This window comes from Arachis ipaensis, chromosome B02 (assembly GCF_000816755.2).
Source record: "Arachis ipaensis cultivar K30076 chromosome B02, Araip1.1, whole genome shotgun sequence".
Classification (NCBI taxonomy): domain Eukaryota; kingdom Viridiplantae; phylum Streptophyta; class Magnoliopsida; order Fabales; family Fabaceae; genus Arachis; species Arachis ipaensis.
Genome location: NC_029786.2, coordinates 4,275,970 through 4,282,428, shown reverse-complemented (window position 1 = coordinate 4,282,428; position 6,459 = coordinate 4,275,970). Strand labels below are relative to the sequence as shown.

Below are 6,459 nucleotides of genomic sequence, written 5' to 3'. Positions count from 1 at the left end.
CTATATAGTAATAAAAACTAAAAATATATTGATAATTGTTTTAATATTTTAATTTAAAAATTTAATAGATTATATTAATACTTAAAACAAAATAATAAAATATATTTCTAGGATTGAGACACTCGTATATATAAAAAGAAAAATTTGAAAATGAAAAATAGACAATATTTCTAAGTTCTATAGTTGTCAAAGAATATAATAATAAATAAAAGAAACTGCAATACCATAAAGCACTGAATCAAAAGTCATCATGAGGCGATTTTGTTATATATATAGCAACAAATAATTCTCTCATTCTTCTCTATCATTCACTCATTCATTATTTCTTTCTTTTAATTTTCACTCTTGCTTCTCTGCTTTCTTGAAATTCTCTATAATATTCAAGCACAAATTGAATTGGTGGGTTTTTACATACTATTCTTTTCCTTATTGCTGTAAGTTTTTTCACACCTTTGAATTCACTTAATTAATTACCATTTTATATGTCTTTATTAATCATTTTTTCTATGCCACTATATATTAATTCCTGAAAGCTTGACTTCTTTTTTTCCTTTCTAGCTTGTTTCTTTAAAAAATATTTGTGTATAAGTAGTGAATATATAAAAGTATAATATACATAATTTAACATAATTTGCTGATGATTAGGATAATAATGGGTAAAATAAAGTTTAAATTTTACACTAATTCTATCTTTGGATTGAAATTTTTCAAGTTGAATTTGTCTATTTTACAGGTTTTGATCTGATATTATCTGACTACTTGATCTTTAAAATAAAAAAAATGTATTTCCATTGATACCAAATATGATGTAAGAAATGACATATTTTATTACTAATTTAGCAGTATTGAATATTTATACGAAAAACAGACATTTGAGTTTAAATATTTGCTAACTCGTTATATGTATATATATTCAATTGAATATGCACATTAAATAATAAGAATATAAATTGAACAACTAAAGTTAATTCGATATTTAAATTTATTTTTAATCACTGCAGATATTTTTTAAGTCAAACTTTACCTATACTCTACATATCTTGATCTAACGAATTTTATCTGATGACTTAATCTGTAAAATAAAAAATGTATTTTTTACCGACAATATTAAATTTTTATTTCACTCTGATCGAAGTACAAATTAAATAAGTAAATTAATTTTATATTTAAATTTATCTTTATTCACTACAAATATATCAGATTATCAATTTATTGTAAAATGGGTTGGATATTCGTAGATATCTAAAAAGAAAAAGTCGAAAGAAAAAAGTAAACAATATTATTAAGTTCTATGGCTGTCAAAGAATATAATAATAAATAAAAGAAATCGCAATATCATAAAGCACCGAATCAAAAGTCATCATGAGGCAGTTTAATTATATATATATAGTAATAAATAATTCTCTCATTCTTCTCTATCATTCACTCACTCATTATTTCTTTCTTTTAATTTTCACTCTATACCTCTCTGCTATCTTGAAATTCTCTCTAATATTCAAGCATAAACTGAGTTGGTGAGTTTCTACATACTATTCTTTCCCTTATTGTTGTAAGTTTTTTCACACCTTTAAATTCACTTAATTGATTACCATTTTATATTTCTTTATTAATCATTTTTTCTATGCCATTACTAATTTCTGAAAGCTTAAATATGATCTACACTTCTTTTTTCCTCCCTAATTAGCTTGTTTCTTTAAAAAATATTTGTATAAAAGTATAATATACATAATCTAACATAATTTGCTGATGATTAAGATGATAATGGGTAAAATAAAGTTTAAATTTTATACTAATTCTATCTTTGGATTGAAATTTTTCAAGTCGAATTTTGTCTATTTTACAGGTCTTGATCTGATATTATCTAACTACTTGATCTGTAAAATAAAAAAATGTATTTCCACTAATACCAAATATAATGTATGAAATGACACATTTTATTACTATTTTAGCAGTATTAAATATTTATATGAAAAACAGACATTTGTGTTTAAATATTTGCTAACTCGTTATATGTATATATATTCAATTGAATATACACATTAAATAATAAGAATATAAATTGAACAAGTAAAGTTAATTCGATATTTAAATTTGTTTTTAATCACTGCAGATATTTTTTAAGTCAAACTTTACCTACACTGTACATATCTTGATCCAACAAATTTTATCTGATGACTTCATCTGCAAAATAAAAATATATTTTTTACCGACAATATTTAATTTTTTATATTTTATAATATCAAATATGACGTATTATTGGCACGTTAAATTACTAGTTTGGTAGCATTGAATATTTATGACAGAAATTTGAGTTTAAATTTTTACTAACTCATTATGTATATATATTTGATTGGATATACACATTAAATAATAAGAATACAAATTGAACAAGTAAAGTTAATTTTGTAACAGCCCAAACCATCCGTTAGTACGATATTATCCGCTTTGGTACACAAGACCTCACGGTATTGCCTTTGACGATAGGGATGATAGTCGAAGCCCCCCACACTCACTCGTCAAAAAGCATCATGCTAGGGAGAGTGTACTCTGATACCATCTGTAACAGTCCAGACCATCCGTTAGTACGATATTGTCCGCTTTGGCACAAAAGGCCTCACGGTTTTGCCTTTGACGATAGGGATGATAGCCGAAGCCCCCCACACTCACTCGTCAAAACGTGTCATGCTAGGGAGAGGTATCCATACCCTTATAAGGCATGTTTCGTTCCTCTCCCCAACCGATGTGGGACCTTACAATCCACCTCCCTAAGGGAGCCCAGCACCCTCGCTAGCACAGGCACATCAATCAGGACTTTGGCTCTAATACCATCTCTAACAGCCCAGACCACCCGCTAGCACGATATTGTCCGCTTTGGCACACAAGGCCTCACGGTTTTGCCGTTGACGATAGGGATGATAGCTGAAACCCCCTACACTCACTCATCAAAATGCGTCATGCTAGGGAGAGGTATCCACACCCTTATAAGGCATGCTTCGTTCCCCTTCCTAACCGATGTGTGACCTTACAATCCACCCCATAAGGGAGCCCAGCACCCTTGCTGGCACATTGATCCGGGCTCCGGCTCTGATACCATCTGTAACAGCCCAGACCACCCGCTAGCACGATATTGTCCGCTTTTGCATACAAGGCCTCACGTCCACCCCCTAAGGGAGCCCAGTGCCCTCGCTGGCACATCGATTCGGGCTCCGGCTCTAATACCATCTGTAACAGCCCAGACCATTCGCTAGCACGATATTGTCCGCTTTGGCACACAAGGCCTCACGGTTTTGCCTTTAACGATAGGGATGATAGCCGAAACCCCCCCCCCACACTCACTCGTCAAAATGCGTCATGCTAGGGAGAGGTATCCACACCCTTATAAGGCATACTTCGTTCCCCTCCCCAACCGATGTGGAACCTTACAATATGAGTGTGGGGGGCTTCGGCTATCATCCCTATCGTCAAAGGCAAAAACCGTGAGGCCTTGTGTGCCAAAACGGACAATATCGTGCTAGCGGGTGGTCTGGACTGTTACAGATGGTATCAGAGCCGGAGCCCGAATCGATGTACCAGCGAGGGCACTAGGCTCCCTTAAGGGGTGGATTGTAAGGTCCCACATCGATTGTGGAGGGGAACGAAGCATGCCTTATAAGGGTATGGATACCTCTCCCTAACATGGCAGCTATGGTAAATTGCATATCATTTTGAAACCCCGAATGTTTCTGATACATATCATTTCTCTCATTCTTCTCTATCATTCACTCATCACTCATTATTTCTTTCTTTTAATTTTCACTCTATGTCTCTTTGCTTTCTTAGAATTCTCTCTAATATTCAAGCATAAACTGAGTTGGTGGATTTCTACATACTATTCTTTCCCTTATTGCTGTAAGTTTTTCTACACCTTTAAATTCACTTAATTGATTACCATTTTATGTTTTTTTATTAATCATTTTTTCTATGCCATTATTAATTCCTGAAAGCTTAAATATGCTCTACACTTCTTTTTTCCTTCCTAGCTAGCTTGTTTCTTTTAAAAATATTTGTGTATAAGTAGTGAATATATATTAAAGTATAATATACATAATCTAACATAATTTACCGATGATTAGGATAATAATAGGTAAGACAGAATTTAAGTTTTATATAAATTCTATTTTTGGATTTAAAATTTTTAAGTCAAATTTTGTCTATATTTTACATGTTTTAATCTGATTTTATCTGACGACTTAATCTGTAAAATAAGAAAATGTATATATATTCGATTGAAATATATACATTAAATAATAAGAATACAAATTAAACAAGTAAAGTTAATTCGATATTTAAATTTGTCTTTACTCACTGCAGATATTTTTTAAGTCAAATTTTACCTACATTTTGTATATTTTTATCCAACCTTATTTGATGACTTGATCTGTAAAATAAAAAATATATTTTCACCGATAATATTTAATTTTTTTATATTTTATAATATCAAATATGATGTATTATTGACACATTGAATTACTAATTTGGTAGTATTGAACATTTATACAAAAAACAAAAATTTGAGTTTAAATATTTATTAACTCATTATATGTATATATATTCGATTGAAATATATACATTAAATAATAAGAATACAAATTAAACAAGTAAAGTTAATTCGATATTTAAATTTGTCTTTACTCACTGCAGATATTTTTTAAGTCAAATTTTACCTACATTTTGTATATTTTTATCCAACCTTATTTGATGACTTGATCTGTAAAATAAAAAATATATTTTCACTTAAATATTTATTAACTCATTATATGTATATATATTCGATTGAAATATATACATTAAATAATAAGAATACAAATTAAACAAGTAAAATTAATTTAATATTTAAATTTATCCTTACTCATTACATATCAGATAGTTGTAAAATTGAATTTTTATTTCACTCTAATCGAAGTACAAATTAAATAAGTAAATTAATTCGATATCTAAATTTATCTTTACTCACTACAGATATATCAAATTATCAATTTGCTGTAAAATCGGATTTTTATTTTACTCTAACCGCATTAAAATGGTTTGGATATTCGTAGATATATATAGATAGTGTTTCCAACCCTACTAATAACACTACAAGATACGTGGAGGATAGCGGTGGTAAATTGCCTGCGATTTCTTCATTTGCTGCAATTTTTCAAAATAGTTGCGATTGACATCCAATTTCTTCATTGTGACGCAGAATCAACTTAAATTAGTGTCGATTCTATGAAGTCTGCCGCTAATCCCAACCTAATATAGTGATTTCACCCTAAATCAGTTCAGTACCCAAAATCAGAAAGAAGAGGAACCTGCGACAGAAGAGTGAAAGTGCAAGAACCCTCTGTGCTCAAACACACCGTGTGCCGCTGTGCGTCACTGTAGAGTCGCGTGGCTACCGACCCAACCGCTTCTCACCGTTGTCGACCGTTCCTTCTACTTTACGGTGCGTAATGATGGGTATGTAGTAGAGAGGTGACCAAAGTATCAATAATTAATCTCCTTTCATGGCGTATGTTCTAACTTTTTCATGACATCCCAATTTCTAATATACAAATACTTTTTATCTTAATCAACCAATCCAGGTTTCTTAATAATTGCTCATTAAAAAGTTCATTTTTTTTATGTTTTCAATAAAAAAATTCATTTATAATTTTAATAATACGTGCGTTTAAAGCACAGAATAGGTAAATCTTTAATTAAAAAAATAGTTTTCTAACAAAATCGAACTAATAATGTTCAAACTTTAACATATATATATGAGTGGATTAGGTTATTGTCTTTCTCATTTTCAAATTAAATATGAATGAAAATAATTTTTTTTTTCTAAACATGCATGTTTATTGTGGGAAGAGATGCTTTTATATTTCCCTAGAGGTCACTCCCTCCTCCAAAAACATTGTTTAGAAAATTATATTCAAATTGATCAAGAAATTAAATTAAATCAATAATGACAAATAAATGGTTCTAGAAATGAATGTAATTCATGCATGATTGATACTCTATAATATTTCCAATGCCATTAGTAAATGCAATAATTGACTTAGACCCAACTAAAAAAAGCAATTCTCTCTCACACACACACATAGTACTTTTATCATTATTACATATGTAATTAGAAAATTTTCTCTCTATTAATTAATGCATTGATCTACATCTATACTACTAGTCACATTATTCATTCTCATTTTTCCATATATCTTGTGATACCCTAAAGAAGCTTTATCATACATACATTTATTCCTTTATCACAATGAATATTATTGTATCCACAAAAATTAAAGAACATTGGTTTATTAATTAATTTGTTTTTGTTCATTGAGAAATTTCTTATTAGTTCATGTGGAAACCAATTCAGAATGTGACTTGATCAAGTTATATCAGATAGGTTTTTTTTTTTTCATGAGTTAATTTTTCTAAATTTTAAATCTTAAATCC

At 29.7% G+C, this 6,459-nt stretch overlaps 1 long non-coding RNA gene across 2 annotated transcripts in view; it reads left to right on the top strand.

Annotated features, from left to right (window-relative positions):
- The window catches only part of LOC110267424, a 5,077-nt gene continuing 2,126 nt past the window's right edge, over nt 3,509-6,459 (top strand). Inside the window, exons 1-2 of one of the 2 annotated variants that reach the window (XR_002355049.1) lie at nt 3,509-3,888; nt 5,225-5,467. This is a non-coding gene — a long non-coding RNA (uncharacterized LOC110267424). Of the gene's footprint in view, nt 3,889-5,224; nt 5,482-6,459 lie in introns of both variants that reach the window. The other variant, XR_002355048.1, reaches the window with a different exon arrangement.